The sequence below is a fragment of the Salvelinus alpinus genome, chromosome 21, assembly GCF_045679555.1.
Source record: "Salvelinus alpinus chromosome 21, SLU_Salpinus.1, whole genome shotgun sequence".
Classification (NCBI taxonomy): Eukaryota; Metazoa; Chordata; class Actinopteri; order Salmoniformes; family Salmonidae; genus Salvelinus; species Salvelinus alpinus.
In genome coordinates, this window is record NC_092106.1 from 21,974,468 (window position 1) to 21,992,657 (window position 18,190).

Here is an 18,190-nt window from a genome sequence, read left to right on the forward strand (position 1 = left end):
CGGGTATACATTACTACTAAGAACAATAGGACACACAAGGGAGTATAAAATTACTCGACAGCTGAGTGATCTACTTTATGAAATTACAGCATGATGCGCGTACATCCGTGAATTCAAAGTCAATTGCGCTGCTTTCGTGTGTTCGGTTTACAGCGGAGGGAAAGTGTACAGACACATGCATACCCAAATGCGAGACAACAGGATGATTCTGCGGGACAGTGTAGCCTACATTAATACAAAAAAATGGCAGCATATGCATTTAGATCTTCTTGAATTACTGTTTCGTGAGTACCTTCTGCCTAGAGGCGCGTTGTTGAGTTTTGGTCGCACGATAATTTCTTTCTACCATTCACCTAACCATCCTAAAATGTGAAGGTGGTGTTGTTGGTATAATAGTAACATACTATGCGATTATATTTGATTATGTAGAATACTAATGAATCATTATGTGATATTTCAAGACATTGATTCATCTTTGATCTAACTTTACTAAACGAGCACCATTGTGAGAAGTGGCAGAGCGACGCACCAGTGCGCTCCGGCAGTGCTTACAACCCTGCAGTCCGAAGCACCGAACTAGCAATTGAAGCGTAGCCAACTCTTTTGCCTTGCGTAACATTTGGTAATGCAGAAACGACACCACATGTGTTGCTGTTTTATGAAAATCTGGCAAAGGAAACATTTCTGGTTGGTCTCAGGAAATGTAAAACAGTTAGGATGGGAGACTTAAAATGGGTTTGAGTGAAGTAGCAGCAAATATGTTGAATGAGCAACCAGTGAGCCTCACAAGTCTGACGAAATGACCATACATCTTTCAGTCTAATATGGCTATTTGTAACTCTTCATTAGAAGCATCCTTTCTGTAGGTAGTTATGAGACCTAACTTTCCTCTCCAAGTTTAACCCGAAAGGATTTGAGAAAGATTGGCTGACGATAGACATATACAGTGCCTTGCAAAAGTATTCATCCCCCTTGGCATTTTTCGTATTTTGTTGCATTACAATCTGTAATTTAAATAGATTTTGATTTTATGTAATTTACATACACAAAATAGTCCAAATTGGGTGCAGTGAAAAAAAAACTTTAAAAAAAACGGAAAAGTGGTGCATGCATATGTATTCACCCCCTTTGCTATGAAGCCCTTAGATAAGGGCTTATCTATCTGTCCATAGATAAGATCTGGTGCAACCAATTAGTTAAATAAAGTCTACCTGTTTGCAATCTAAGTGTCACATGATTTCAGTAATATATATATATATATATATATAATATAAAATAAATAAATACACACACACCTGTTCTGAAAGGCCCCAGAGTCTGCAACACCATTAAGCAAGGGGCACCACCAAGCAAGCGGCACCATTAAGACCAAGCAGCTCTCCAAACAGGTCAGGGGCAAGTTGTGGAGAAGTACAGATCAGGCTTGGGTTATAAAAAAATATCCGAAACTTTGAACGTCCCACGGAGCACCATTAAATCCATTATTTAAAAAAATGGCAAGAATATGGCACCACAACAAACCTGTCAAGAGAGGTCTGCCCACCAAAACTCACAGACCAGGCAAGGAGGGCATTAATCAGAGAGGCAACAAAGAGACCCCTGAAGGAGCTGCAAAGCGCCACAGTAGAGATTGGAGTATCTGTCCATAGGACCACTTTAAGCCATACACTCCACAGAGCTGGGCTTTACGGAAGAGTGGCCAGAAAAAAGCCATTGCTTAAAGAAAAGAATAAGCAAACACGTTTGGTGTTTGCCAAAAGGCATGCGGGAGACTCCCCAAACATACGGAAGGAGGTACTCTGGTCAGATGAGACTTAAACTGAGCTTTGTCTGGCGCCTTACCCAACACCTCTCATCACCCCGAGAACACAATCCCCACAGTGAAGCATGGTGGTGGTGGCAGCATCATGCTGTGGGGATGTTTTTCATCAGCAGAGACTGGAAAACTGGTCAGAATTGAAGGAATGATCGATGGTGCTAAATACAGGGAAATTCTTGAGGGAAACCTGTTTCAGTCTTCCAGAGATTCGAGACTGGGACAGAGGTTCACCTTCCAGCAGGACAATGACCCTAAGCATACTGCTAAAGCAACACTCGAGTGGTTTAAGGGGAAACATTTAAATGTCTCAGAATGGCCTAGTCAAAGCCCAGACCTCAATCCAATTGAGAATCTGTGGTATGACTTAAATATTGCTGTACGCCAGTGGAACCCATCCAACCTGAAGGAGCTGGAGCAGTTTTGCCTTGAAGAATGGGCAAAAATCCCAGTGGCTAAATGTGCCAAGCTTATAGAGACATACCCCAACAGACTTGAAGCTGTAATTGCTGCAAAAGGTGGCTCTACAAAGTATTGACTTTGTGGGGGGTGAATAGTTATGCACGCTCAAGTTCTGTTTTTTGTCTTATTTCTTGTTTGTGTCACAACAAAAAGTATTTTGCATCTTCAAAGTGGTATGCATGTTGTGTAAATCAAATGATACAACCCCCCCCCCCCCCCCCCAAAATCCATTTGAATTCCAGGTTGTAAGGCAACAAAATAGGAAAAATGACAGGGGGGTGAATACTTTCGCAAACCACTGTATAAGGCATCCTATGTATACATAAGTGGACATTATAAAAAGGGACATCAGGCACATATGTTTTTTTTCAAATAAAAACAATGGCCAGTTTGAGTCGCAGTTGTACGCACGTTTTATTTTTTGTATAAAAAAACATAGCAGACAATGTCTGGCTGCAAATGTGTTGTTTTTTCAATATGGCCCTAATTGAATTTGACACCCCTGATGTAGAAGATGCTTTTATCCAGAGCGATTACAGTCAGTGCACTCAACTAAGTTTAGTAGGAAAAACAACCACATATCACAGTAATTGCAAGTTATTACATCCTTCTTTGAAATAGCTACAATCAGTAGAACCAGTGCCAGGAAGAAAAACTAGTGTGGATGTGAGTTCAAGAAAGACAGCAGAAGCACCACTACGGCCTCTGAACGACTACCACTCTAGAGTCCACACCCTACACTCCTGTACTTTCCAAAATGGCACCCTATCCCCTTTATTGTGCACTACTTTTGACCAGGGCCCATAGTGCACAATTTAGGGAATAGGGTGCCATGTGGGATGCACCCTCTCACACAGCCCTCAAGGTCACACTAGACCCAGGCTTTTAATAGACACCAGGGGTGACACAGCAACTACCTATCGAATACCACACAAGAGTTGGCAGACAATGGAAACTAATATTGATTGGTTGGGTGGAGACAGGTGTGGATTTCAGGCTGGTCAACATGTAGAGGATGGATGGAGACTTGAGGGCAAGTGAATGTATATATAGTAAAGCATAACTGTTGCACATCAATAACTGGTAAGTTAGTAAGCCTTGTCTGAGTCAGAATGGCCCATAGGGCAGGCACCCAGCTTCTGTAGCTTGATGTACAAGTACACCCCCTGGACAGGATGCTAGCAGGTAGAGGCAATACATACCAGTAGTGACCATTCGGGACTTGTCTTCCTCATCAGCAACTTCCTCCTCCTCCACGTTCCTTCCTGGGAAAAATAATCCCATCATCCTTTTGAAGAACTGGTACATGAGCTGGATGGTGAGAGGAAACACATTCACCTGGTGACACAAACACATTACAACAGAGAAACACGTTTAACTGTATGCTCCCAATGTTTTCATAATTAAATGTTATGATCATGTTACGACATCTTCAATGTTATGACCACATACATACCTTATGACATCTCTAATGTTATGATCACATGCTTCCTCCTCACCTCAAAGTGCTCCTTGACTGAGATACCTCCCACTGGGGGGTGGACCTTACTGAAGATGCGCAGGGCAAACTGACGGCCAGACTGACACGGGATCTGAGGATGCAACACCACCTAGGAGACACGTTTCATGAAGTTAAGTCACAGAGGTTGCATTCCAAATGGCACCAAAAGTAGTGCACTATATAGGGAATATGGTGTCATTCGGGACGTAAACAAAATAATTACTTGAATAATGCCATGCTCCTAACCGCTGACTCATGAAGCAACCCCAAAATATGTTTCCTGTAATGTAGGAAACCAATTTAAATTCCAAATATTTTGTAAAGATAATACAATGAATCTGAACATGTGTCTATACAGCATGAATTGTGAGCAGGAGGATAAATGAATCAATTCACAACTATATGGATTTTACCTTCTAAATATCCCATATGAGCGGGGAAAAATCTGCAAAACAAACATGACTCATACAGCGACGCAAGGCATGGTACCATACAGCACTCAGATGACGGTGCAAATGCAACGAGGGGCACGCAATAAGACGAAGGACTGTGTAGCTGGGCATTCTAGTGACCCAGTCCCATGATGGACATGCAATGCTGAATAACAAAGTCTGAGTCCCAAATGGCACCGTATTCCATTAATAGAGCACTACTATTGGCCAGGACCCAGGTCAAAAGTAGTGCACTATATAGGGAATAGGGTGCCATTTGGGAGATAGCCATAATATTCTGAGTGGGATTTCCGTGATGCTGACTGGATGATGAACAGTATGGTGTCAACAACAGTGACATGAACTCCCAGTTACTGTACCAGCACCATACATACCCTCACGTGCTGCACAGGGGAAACCAAGGAGAGTTAACAACACAAGCAAACACTGCATTAGAGTTATTTGTGAGCACTACATGTTGGGTGCAGCATGGCCTGGAATCATTGGATCAGTCACAGCAGGAGATTAAAACTTCTAACAAAATATTGAAAAAACAAAAAGGCTTGCCCTATCAAAGTTCCCTTTTAGAGGACATATTTGTAAGCTTCACAGGTTCATAGCTCATGTTGTAAAAATGTATCCAAAACGATACACGGATTGAGCTGCAGACTGCCCTTACCAAAGAAAAGGTCAGATTAGCACTATTTCCTGACCTTGAATGCAGCGTTGGGGAGCAGGTTGTTCATGGTGAACCAGCCCAGTTCCAGGAGATGCTCTGCTGTGTCGTCTGACTTGTTCAGCTGTGGGAGGAGTCAGTTTAACAGACGTTTAGCGTCAACATCAGGGCCCGCATTCATAAAGCGTCTCAGAGTAGGAGTACTAATCTAGGATCAGGTACCCCCTGTCTATATCATCTCATTCATTACTATCTAGAAGGCAAAACTGATCCTAATTTCAGCACTCCTAATTTGAGACTTTTGGTGAATATGGGCCCAGCTCTCTTGCCGAAGCACAGCATGAAAAGAGTTAGGGTCATCTCCTTGTAAGGACAGAGCAGTGTCCTCCCTGCCCCATGCCCACCCACCTTGCTGTACATGAACCTCTGCAGCTCCAGCTCAGCGATGCCCAGCTGTCCATCCTCCTCAGTGAGACACCAGCGGGCCTGGGCAGAGCAGATCTCTGTCCTGTGAACCACACTCACGTCCTCCGGGGGCTTACGCAGCTCCAGCTTATTGGCCCTCTGCAGCTGGAAGTCTTTAAAACATCTGGGAGCAGAGCGAGACATCCAGAGAAGAACACAGGAGACTTCCCATGGTTGGCTGAGTAGTTTCCTAGTCCTTGAAATGATGGTGTGTGTGGCGGTGTTGGGCTGACCTGATGAGGATGTTGAGCTCCTCACTCTTCATCTGCATGTCAGTCTCTGCAGCCTCACGTTGATCTCTGACAGCTCATCTCCTCTCAGCTCCTCAGGCTGGGCCTGAGGGAGGTCACACACACCACACAGGTCAAATACACACTCACCAAGTAGATATTTCAGAGCTTAGGGATGTGTTTATTCCCACTATAGATTATAATTGAATAAAGTAAACTAGATCGAATACAACTGTATCGTCCCTCCCATCGGAATTACCTTCAACTTTGGTTTTCACCTCACAAGGCTCACCCTGATATTGGAGTAGATCTGTTTCTCCAGGAGTCTGATCTGGGCCACGTGCTGCCTGACGGCCTCCTGCAGGTGTAGAATGCTGCTGCGCTGCTCCTCTGGGTTACTGGAGATCTCCAGTTGGAAACGCACTCGCTGCTTCTTCTCACTGTGCTCCTGGGGACAGAGCCCACACACAACATGGTCAGAGGGTAGGACAGGAGGCATCCCAAATGACACCTTATTTAAAGCCCTGGTCAAAAGTCATGCACTACATAGAGAATACCATGCCATTTGGGATGCAAAGGGACTTGTAAAGTTCAGAGAGACTTCAGCTATCATACAGTAAGGGTGAATCCAACTTCCACTCATGTAAAAATGTCACTTAGTCTCCCATTGACCTCAATGCATGGCTAAGTGAAAATTCGACTTAAGTGGGAGGTAGGATTCGCCCCTTACACAGTTGCAAATGCTATAGGACAAAACACGGCCTAGTCAGATGTTGACATCTCGTTACCTTGCGTTTGGGCTCAACGTGCAGCAGTAGGTTGTTGACGATGTCCAGGATTATAGCATACTGCACAGGGTTGGTGGAGATCTCCAGGTCATGGTGAATGAGGGTGAAGGTGTCTACAGCCCCTGATAGTACAGTGGGGGGAAAGATACCAAGGGCTCAAGCCTTTACACTCAATAACACAGCAAAAAACTGTCTGCATGTTCCAACACTGTATTTGAGGATGTAGGTTGCCTCAGAATGAAATAGAACACCAGAATGGATTTTGGCATTCAAATAGGACAAACAAATTCAGTACATTTTTCATCCTAGAAATTGATAAAAAAATTAAAATGATAATAATATTGTATAAAACAGTGCATTATAAACTCAGCAAAAAAAGAAACGTCGCTTTTTCAGGACCCTGTCTTTCAAAGATAATTCGTAAAAATCCAAATAACTTCACAGATCTTCATTGTAAAGGATTTAAACACTGTTTCCCATGCTTGTTCAATGAACCATAAACAATTAATGAACATGCATCTGTGGAACGGTCGTTAAGACACTAACAGCTTACAGACGGTAGGTAATTAAGGTCACAGTTATGAAAACTCAACGCTGTGCGTTACAGGGAAGACATCCTCCTCCCTCATGTGGTACCCTTCCTGCAGGCTCATCCTGACATGACCCTCTAGCATGACAATGCCACCAGCCATGCTGCTCATTCTGTGCGTGATTTCCTGCAAGACAGGAATGTCAGTGTTCTGCAATGGCCAGCGAAGAGCCCGGATCTCAATCCCATTGAGCACGTCTGGGACCTGTTTGATGGGAGGGTGAGGACTAGGGCTATTCCCCCTAGAAATTTCCGGGAACTTGCAGGTGCCTTGGTGGAAGAGTGGGGTAACATCTCACAGCAAGAACTGGCAAATCTGGTGCAGTCCATGAGGAGACGCACTGCAGTACTTAATGCAGCTGGTGGCCACACAAGATACTGACTGTTACTTTTGATTTTGACCCCCCCTTTGTTCAGGGACACATTATTCCATTTCTATTAGTCACATGTCTGTGGAACTTGTTCAGTTTATGTCTCAGTTGTTGAATCCTGTTATGTTCATACAAATATTTACACCTGTTAAGTTTGCTGAAAATAAACACAGTTGACAGTGAGAGGACGTTTCTTTTTTTGCTGAGTTTATGATCTCTATGGGTTGCCTTACCAGCTTGTTTTTTCAGCAGGTCTTCCTTCTCGTTGCGCCGTATCTCTGGGGGTTTGATCTGCGTGGCCAGCTCAGGGTCGATGTCGTGGCTGTAGCCGATGTAGTACATGCGACAGCTGCAACGAGAGATGATACGCTGGACCTGCTGGGTGTCATTCACCTGGGCCGGCTGGTTCCAGTCTGGATACACAGAACAGAGAGGAAGTGTTACATTTACCTTGACACAAGTTAAAAGGTAATTCCACCACTTTTTAACCTTATCATCATCATGTGGAACTTTTAAACTACAGAACATATAAAATGTGCAGTTTACAAATATGTAGACACTTATGGTGCTGGAGATGGTGAATATAAATTTACATTTTTGGGGAATTCCCCCTTTTAGGAAAGATTCAGATCAAGTTGAGATGTTCAGTTTTGCAGGGCCATGGTTTAAACAGAGTGCATTCTATGAAGTAGAGTGGATGTGTGAGGAGCAGCAGTACCTGTGGTGGTGCTGACCATGCCTCCAACAGCCTGACCATTCTCCATCAGCTCCAGCACTGAGTCCAGGTGACGCTTCCTGTGCTCCTCAATGTTTTTCACCTGCAGACGCACCACACACAACCAAGGCAAAGACACACGGTCAAAGCTATGACAGCACCCTGAATCTGAAAGACTAACTGCACAAATACGCTCTCTGTTATGGACCTAATACAGAAATACTCTGTCATGCAACTTGGACTTGAGCCTGAATGTAAGCCATCATGAGCCATATGCAACACATCACCATTCAATGCTACAGATGATAATTTATGGTAGTTTCTGTTAAAGTGGCAAAATGTAACCTTTTGGGCAACCTGACCAAATTTACATAGAAATGTGAGTCAGATCTGTCACTCATTGAACCGTTAGATCTGTTCTACGTGCGCTATTTCTATGCTTCCCCTTTCTTAAGTTCTGTTTTTGCGTTTAACTTTTTTCTTTTACAGCTGAAAATTCAAAATTTTTGGTTATGGAAAATATATTTCACAGTGGTTTTAATGGTACAATGATTCTCAACACTATACTTGCTTGCTTTGTCGCAAACTGAAACTAGGCAAACTATTAGAATTTTCGAAACCAGGAAATGGCGGAGCGATTTCTGCATAGTGCATCTTTAAGAGCGTGTTAATAATGGTTTCACTGGCCCACCTCAAGCCACAGCTGCCAGTCCTCCTGCTCTGAGGGGTTGGGCTCCATGGGGCTCCAAGTATTACATGCCGTCCAGCAGACAGGTCCAGGTGGTCTTCTGCTTGAGGGTGTCGCTGTACCAGGCCGGGTGGTGCTCACACTGCAGCAGCTGGGCCTTGGCAGCATACACCAGCACGCAGCCAGCTGTCTCTGTGCCACGCAACATCATCTACAGACAGACAGCAGAGCAGGATTATAACCCTGGAGACTGGAGTGTCACATGCTAAATAAAATGCTAGATTGGCAGAACATTTTATATTAGAATGTTGCTAAAAATAGAACAGGTTCTGTTTTCAGTATCGCTAAGGATCCGAAATGACTGAGACGCAGAACATTCTTTCCATATTTGTCTTTGTCCAATAAGGTCCTGTTAGCAAACATAATTGTTAACTTCTGGGGCATTAAAAGTGTGATTGGCCCACTGCTCTTTACAATCTTAATCTGATTTGCCATGAACCTAAAGTCCCAGACTAGTTGTACCTGACAGTTGACCAGCTCGATGAACCAGTTGCGGTTGTAGACGTCGTCTGTCTGGCAGGCAGCGATGCCACACAGCTGATCACTCACACCAGAGTCCTCTGAGAACACCACAAACGTATCAGTCTCTTCAATTAGCTTCTGCAGCATGGATGTCACTGCAGAGAGAGGAGGAAGGAAGAGTTGAAGAAACAGAGGTAGTAACTTATCACATTGAAAGACCATTCATGTGGCCTGGCTGGTCTAGCAGTAATGCTGCAGCATCTGGCATACATATCTAGTGTTGACATAGGTTCGAAACCGGCCTATTGCACATCTCTCTTTCTTTCTCCACTGTCATCCTCTCTCACTATCTGTTCAATAAAATCTGAAAATCCCTTAAAAGAAAATCACATGAAAGACCATTCATTCACAAGGAATTAGGCTGCACTTCTGTTACTCCAGGGGAAACATCCTACCTTCGTGCTGGCTCTTCTCAGGGCGGCTAGTGCTGGGCATGGTTGGGGTGGAGGGGGCTGTGCTGTGGCCGCTGGAGTAGTTGGACAAAGAGCGCTTGAGCTTCTTGGCAGCTTGCAGCGTAGTGTCTATCCTCAGGCCCTACAGAGCCTCTGTGGAGAGGTTCCTCTTGAGAACAGCTGCCTTCTTGTAGCCATCGTACAGACCGAACGCTATGTTCCTGTTAGTGGTGGTCCAGGAGGCTCGCAGGTCAACCAGGCACAGCTTGTGGGTGTACGGGGCATTCACCTCATCTTTTGGGTTCACCTCCTGCCACAATGAGAAACACCATTTATACGCTTCACATTTTTACAAGAGATCTAGCTACGCCTTTTGACTGGAGAACTACAAATGAAGGGTTGAGACAGAGAACAAATATCATTCATTTAAAGCTACTGTATTTGTGTCCCAACTGGCACCGCAATGTCCCTGGTCAAAAGTAGTGAACGACATAGGGAATAGGGTGCAAATGGAGACGCAGTCTGTGCCATCAACTTTGGGATGTCTACCATCCCCTCCCCGTTGTCTTACCTCCTCCATGCGGTTGCTCGGACGCTGGTAACTGAGGGAGGACAGGCCGAGCAGGTGGGTCTTCTTCACCTGGGTGTTGATCTAGTGGTCGGCCGTCTCGTCCCAGGTGGAGGCCATGAGGTGCACCGTCATCAGGGACACCGTCATCTGACACCATCTGGGTCACGTTCCACTCAGAGATCAGCCTCCTCATCACCGTGCCCGCTGAGAGGACAGACGACGCGCGCACACACACACACACACACACACACACGCACGAGTTAGACCAACAGGTAGGCTGCTCAACAACTCAGTCTCAAATTATACCAAATTCCAAATATAGTGCACTACTTTTGAACAGATCTCAAGTAGTGCACTAATGTATATGGGAAGATGTAATAAAACATTTGGCCTAAAAACATTGCGTGAGTGTATAAATAGAGTGTGGCATTACTATACCTGTGTTGTGCCAGCTCTTTTTACCCTGTGGGATGAGTCTCTGAGCCCCTCAGGTGAAGACGTGGCCTTTGCTGCACTCCACCTGGATGCCCCTCTGCTGAGTGAAGTAGGCCCAGTAATGCACCTGGGGAAGAGACAAAGACACAGGCCAAATCCCAAATGTCAGCACTCATAGGAGGTAATAAGACAATTGAAGGGACAGTGTGCTCTGAAAACATGGAATCAGTAGTAAGAGATCAAATAAGCAGAAAGACAGGAGTCTTCATTTCCATTTGATCCTAAATTGACAATAAAACTGTATGCTTTGCTTTAGGGATGTACGCTGAACATAAGCATTGAGTGGATGCGTCCCAAATAGCACCCTATTCCCTATATAGTGCACTACTACAAAAGTATTGCACTATAAAAGGGAATAGGGTTCCATTTGGGACAGCCATAGTGTTGGTGATTTACTCACTTGTAGTTGAGGGAAGGCTGCTGTATAGGACATCTGTTTGTAGTGCTGGCCCAGCTTCTTATGGATGGGTCTGCGGCTGTGGAAGAGCTTGCCTCTGCAGTTGGGTCTGGAAATGCTGGTCCAGAAGTTCTGCATCCAGTGCAGGGTACTGCTGTATAGGAGGATTCTGGGCTGGCACGGCTCTGAGAGACAGAAACAGGCCTTCAATAAACAGACAGTCAACATCAGAGCTAATGATTGTTTGATTATTCATCTTGACTACTGCATCCAAGCTAAATACATAGACTTGATTTAACAAGTGTACAGTGTCCCAAATGATAACCTATTAGCTACATGACTTACTTGACTGAGAGCCTGACTGAGGGAACCTATGGGCGCTGATCATAATTAATGCACTATATAGGGAAGAGGGTGCCATTTGGGATGGAGCCTCTGGAGAATTCCTCATTGAACCTGGAAAAAGTCAACCCACACAGCTATCACAAGGTAACTGCTCAACCGCCTCACCTGTGCCACAGTGTTGGTTGAGGTCCATGGTGATGGAGAGGTTGAGGATCCCTGAGCGGAAGGCTCTGAAGGAGTCGAGAGGTTGTCCTGACGTCACATCAGCTATGTTCTCCGCACAGCAGAGCATTACAGCGTGATGGTCATGGGGGTTGCCAGGACAAAGCCACTGGAGGTCAAGGATCATGCACAGATTTGGCAGGTACAGGAAACAGATGTCATCATACCTGAGAACAAGAAAAGAAAAAGCTCCCCCAAAAATTACCCGCCCCCCCAAATCTCTGATATTTAAAAGACAGATTTCGGTCTGCCACCTACTTGGAGGCTGTCCTGACGTTGACATCCATGTCACCTTTGAAGACAAACTGCCCAGGGTTCCACTCGTAGTTGACTTTGTTTCATTCCCAGTGCATGTTCTCTGTAGTGTTATAGGGGTCCTACAAAAGAGCAAAATGTCAAACACAATTGCTGCTAATCCTAATTCTCAGGTCTACACATTTTCCTGAGTCAGTAAGTAGCTAAGTGTTGATCAGACTGTGTGTTAACCTCCGTGGCCAGCTGATGGAGGTTGGCCTGTTCTATGTCCGTGATTCAGCGTCCATGTACCAGCAGACGACTCTTGTCCCACCAGGCCAGAGGCGGGGAGGGGTCATCCGTGGGTTTGGTCAGCAGATCAACCACCTGGCCAATCAGGGTCCAGGCTGGGTCCCAGCAAGGCCCCCACACTATAGTGTACAAGGATATATTGGCTGCATGGAGAGAAGGAGATGGGAAAATAATAGTTAAGAGTTGAATTAGCACAACTGCCAGTATATGTTAAGAGATTAGATGTCATCAAACTAACAAATCCAGATTCACATAAAGTTAAAGGGCATTCAGAAAGTATTCAGACCTCTTTACCTTTTCCACATTGTTACGTTACAGCCTTATTCTAAAATTGATTAAATACCCCCCCACCAATCTACACACAATGCCCCATAATGACAAAGCAAAACCCTCCACCAAAAAAAGCTAATTTATAAAAATAAAACATACATAGGTATTCAGACCCCTTACTCAGTACTTTGTTAAAGCACCTTTAGCAGCGATTACAGCCTCAAGTCTTCTTGGGTATGATGCTACAAGCTTGGCACACCTGTATTTGGGGAGTTTGTCCCATTCTTCTCTGCACATCCTCTCAAGCTGTCAGGTTGGATCAGGAGCGTCGCTGCACAGCTATTTTCAGGTCTCTCCAGAGATGTTCGATCGGGTTCAAGTTGGGGCTCTGGATAGGCCACTCAAGGACATTCAGAGACTTGTCCCGAAGCTACTCCTGCGTTGTCTTGGCTGTGTGCTTAGGGTCGTTGTCCTGAGAGCTCGGGAGCAGGTCTTCAAGGATCTCTCTGTACTTTGGACAGTTTAACTTTCCCTCAATCCTGACTAGTCTCAGTCTATTGCTGAAAAAACATTCCCACAGCATGATGCTGCCACCACCATGCTTCATCGTAGGGATGGTGCCAGGTTTCCTCCAGACGTGACACTTGGCATTCAGGCCAAAGAGTTCAATCTTGGTTTCATTAGACCAGATAATCTTGTTTCTCTTGGTCAGAGTCCTTTAGGTGCCTTTTGGCAAAATCCAAGTGGGCGGTCATGTGCCTTTTACTGAGGAGTGGCTTCCATCTGGCCACTCTACCACTCAGGCCTGATTGGTGAAGTGTTGCAGAGATGGTTGTCCATCTGGAAGTTTCTCCCATCTCCACAGAGGAACTCTGGAGCTCTGTCAGAGTGACCTTTGGGTTTTTGGTCACCGCCCTGACCAATGCCCTTCTCTCAGTTTGGCCGGGAGGCCAGCTCTAGGAAGAGTCTTGGGGGTTCCAAACTTCTTCCATTTAAGAATGATGAAGGCCACTGTGTTCTTGGGGAACTTCAGTGCTGCAGAAATGTTTTGTTACCCTTCCCCAAATCTGTGCCTCAACACAATCCTGTCTCGGAGCACTACGGACAATTCCTTCGACCTCATGGTTTGTTTTTTGCTCTGACATGCACTGTCAACTGTCATCCTTATATAGGACAGGTGGGTGCCTTTCCAAACCATGTTCAATCAGGTGGACTCCAATCAAGTTGTAGAAACATATCAAGGATGATCAATGGAAACAGAATGCACCTGACCTCAATTGAGTCTCATAGCAAAGGGCCTGAATACTTGTAAAAAAAGGCATTTGTAAAAACCTGTTTTCATTTTGTCATTATGGGGTATTGTGTGTAGATTGATGAGGATTTTTTTAAATTTGAATACATTTTAGAATAACACTTTAACGCAACAAAATGTGGAAAAAGTGAGGGGGTCTGAATACTTTCCAAATGCACTGTATGTGATCGTCCGGTGTGTGTCTATTGCCGACTGTTGAAAATACAAGTGTTGATCACAAATAATGAGGATCGCCTTGAGGTTCGTGTTTCATTGAAACACTTGACTCACATTTGAAATCGCAGTAGAACTTGAGTGGTGGCATGTTCCTGTGGATGGTTACATCTCCCCATGGCTGGCCTAGTGGCAGCATCTGCCTGCGGCGAGCACGGCCCTGCCCATCCTGCTCGGTCCTGATCAGACGGCCTGACAGCCCCCAGTCCCGGATCTCAAACAGGTAACGAGGATAGTCCTGGATTCTCACTGGCACAAGGGGGGAAATAATTTAGTATAAATATGAAGATAATATTATCAATATTAATATAAATAATTAAGGTATGGAGCAATGGTCAAATGTAGTGCACTATAAAAGGTAATTGGGTTCCATTTGGGACACAATCCCATCACTCACCCAAGAAGGCAGTGAGGTTGAACTTGATTGCCTGGCACCATTGGACCACAAGGGGGAGCCAGTCTCTGGGGAAGGGGCTGACTCCGTCGATGTCCCTCAGCTGCTCGCGGACGCGCTCAGGCCCGTGGAAGGACTGGTCGGCCAGGGCCACCAGCTCCAGGTCGGACACTGTCCAGGTCAGAAGAGACTTCCTCATGGGCGTGTTGGAGTAGAGGCGACGGGAGCGCTGGATGTAGATCTCTATGTGTTTGCGCTCTAGAGACATATACAGCTCTTCTATCTTCCTGGCAGGCAGCAGTTCTCCGTGCTGCTTCCGTAGGTCAGCCACCTTCTTGTCCAGCAACTGGAGCCTCTTGGAGCTCTCCTTGCTCTCGTCCTTCATCAGCTCGTAGTTGTCCCTCAGCTTGATCTCAAACACGTCATCCAGGAAGACGAAGGAAAACTGTCTGATCTTGAAGACCAGATCTGGGGGCAGACGCTGGAGGCCTGGGGTCTGGCTGGGGCTGCTGTGCAGGGACTTGAGCCACTTCTGAACGCTGATGAACTTGTCAAAGGAGTTGGAGAAGTTGTACTGGTAGGGGAAATCCACAGCCAGGCAGAGGCAGGTGAACACCCAGACACGGTTGTGTCGGGTGGAGAGGAAGGGAAAGAGGTGGCGTTGGTCCAGGGCCTGATCAGGGTGCGTCTGGACCTCCAAGCCCTTGAAGGAGAATATGTTGTTGCCGTCGAAGTTGAGAAACATGTGGGGCGAGCGGACGTTCATGGAGCCGGAGTGAGTGGAGAGGGACAGGGCGTCTGTGTGCAGCAGAAGGTAGTTGTGCTCCGTCACCTGGGCTGTGAAGCGGGTTCTGCCCAGTTCTACACACACAGACAGGTCCTTGACCCTGCTGTGGGCTGGAGAAGTCTTAGTAGATCCACTCTCTGGTGGATTTTCTGTCAGGTCACACAGAGTATCCCAGCAACCCTGGCTCTCTGTCACGTGGTGATACAAAAACATGTGGTCTGATGGCGTCCACTGCAGTGCCAGCTCCTCTTGACACTGGACCTGCACAAAGGAAGAGAACGATGCATGCGAACTTATCTGAATAACACTGTCAATCAAGAAGAAGGAATAGGACTGATAAGCCTGATGGACTGACGGTAGGATGAGTAAACCTTAAGCTACCTCCACGTTCCCAGTGGTGACGTGGTAGCAGACGGCCAGGATGGAGAGGCTGAGGATAGGGTTGGGGGTTTGGGCTGAGGGACAGCAGGGCTCAATGGGGCTCAACGCACACACCCTGGACAGACACCGTGGAGCTTTCCGCCGAGTCTTGGGCCTTCACTGTGTCCACCCACAAAGACACAGCTCCTAGTACAACACAAGAGCCAATTACCATACTCAATGTAGGCCTAGTCAGAGATGGATATTAAAAGGTCCATCCAAAATGCACCTTATTTCTTATATCCCTCAAACTCAACTCTGGAAGCCAGTGCCACTGCATTTTTTCCCATTGTTCCCCTCTAAATCAGAGAATGATTTAGAACTTGGACACCAGGTGCAGAAAACCTGCAGGCTCCGGACCTCGTACGGTAAGAGTTGAGTACCCCTGCCCTATATAGTGCACTAATTCTTTACCAGGGGCCATAGGGCTGTGGTCAAAAGTAGTGAACTATATAGGGGATATAAACAGCACTTCCCATTTAACTTACCTGCTACATTGGAGAGTGTGAACACGTTGACATCCTCCAGGTTACACTCAATCTTAAAATAAAAGGCGCCATGACTGGGGGAGGTTGTCCCATCAACAAGGACAGGTACAGGCACCACATCTGGCTGCTCTGAGGCCTCCAGCTTCCTGCAGCTGTCCAGGTTACAGAGGGACAGTAGGCGGGAGAAGCACAGGGCACAGGTCTCTGACACCTCCAGCTGTAGGCCCCTCACATTGGACTCCACACTCACACTCTCAGAATGGCTACTGGACTCACTCTGGGGCTTGTTGAAGCTCCCCTGGGGTGACAGAGACAACAAAGATAACAACAATGGCTGGTGTAGTATTGGTCAAATACTAAATCAGGGCTGTGATCATCAGGTCAATACAGGAAAAGAAGGGTGTTTTTAGAGCGGGGGTGTCAAACTCATTCCATGGAGAGCCTAGTGTCTGGGGGTTTTAGGTTTTTCATTTCGATGAAGACCTACACAACCAGGTGAGGAGAGTTCCTTACTATTAGTGACCTTATGTCATCAATCAAGTATAAGGGAGTAGTGAAAACCCGCAGACACTCTGCACTCTGTGGAATGAGTTTGACCCGTGGTTTAGAGGTCAACTTCAACGATTTATGAATAGATGGTAATTTCAGAAAAATAGGAATTCCAGTAGCCTGATTTTGGTGTTCTTCATCACATCATTGGAACCCAGCTGAAACCTTGGTGAGTAGTAGTGAGTGAGTAACCCTAAATAGTTATTGCCTACCTTGTATGCCTGCCTTACCTGCAGTGTAAGGGAGTCGAGGATGCGGGCTTCCCCCCACACGTGTTTGCCAGGGGGGTGAGGGGCCTGCTGGATGTGGGAGTCCTGGCCCACCCTCCACCAGAAGTGTTCCAGGGACAGAGAGAGATGGCGGTGAACATTCTGGAAATTGAGGCTCTCTGCGTTTGTGCTGATGTCCAGAACGTGCTGCATCTCTACATTATACATGACATATTCAGATCTACTGAAGATCACAAGTCACATTACTACACTTTGCAACTCTAACTCTACTCACTATGTGTAGGTGTGTGATGATTCTGTGATTTAAAAGGATATTGCATTTGATTACCATATATAGAGGAATAAAGTAATAGTAGTTCATGTGTTACAGAATGGTAAAAAGCTGACTGTGCCTTACAAAAACACTTCTGATTACTTATTTAATCTATCAGGGCTGGGTATGTTTGGAAAGGGTTGATTCAACAGCTCCAGCACCATGACTTCCTGAAACCACTGCAATGTTGAAAGCAGAATGAACTGAAGAAAAACACCCACTGCTGTTCATTAGCATTCCTGCCATTCCTCTCCAGGCAAGACTAAACTTTGTGTTCCCACAACAACATATTCTTGACCTTATATGTAACGGGAGTATAATTTGACCATGCCCTGTGCGAGTGTGTGTTGTGCTGTACCTGTGCTGACTGAGATGAAGCGCAGGGCGAAGGGAGGAGTGTCTCCCAGCTGGACAGACACATTGACATTGGACACTGAGGAGCTGATCATCACTGGGGCGTCCAGGTGGGGGAAGTTCCTGGTGGACGGGAGGGTATGCAAATAGTCCACTGGACTACACACCACAATATACCACCAGACACAACAGAAACACGAGGATGCAGACAGGAGAGGATTAGAGTGTTAATCAATATCAAAAAGAAACCATGTTACAGGGCCAGGTTAGTAATGTATGCTGTTGGATATTGTCTTTACATCCGTTTCAAGCAATCAACTGGTGTGCTTGACATTCTCCAGTCTGGTTTGTCAGTTGAAAACGCTCATACCTCTTTCTATGAGCCGTTTTCCTATGAACAAGCTGTTCCCATGGAAACAGGTCTAGCCAATGGGAAAACTCCTGGTGACGGTAGTGGATGATGCAGGTGTTGACTGTGACTGACCCTGAAATGTCCACTGATGTCACCTGGGGACATGAGTGGGAGATAAGTTTGTTCTGAAGTTTCCTGCTTATTTCTTACAAGAGATCAAATGTCA

The 18,190-nt window shown here is 45.8% G+C and overlaps 1 pseudogene; it reads right to left on the reverse strand.

The window, feature by feature from the left end:
• The window catches only part of LOC139548064 (bridge-like lipid transfer protein family member 2), a 28,277-nt pseudogene that overhangs the window by 6,315 nt on the left and 3,772 nt on the right, over positions 1–18,190 (reverse strand).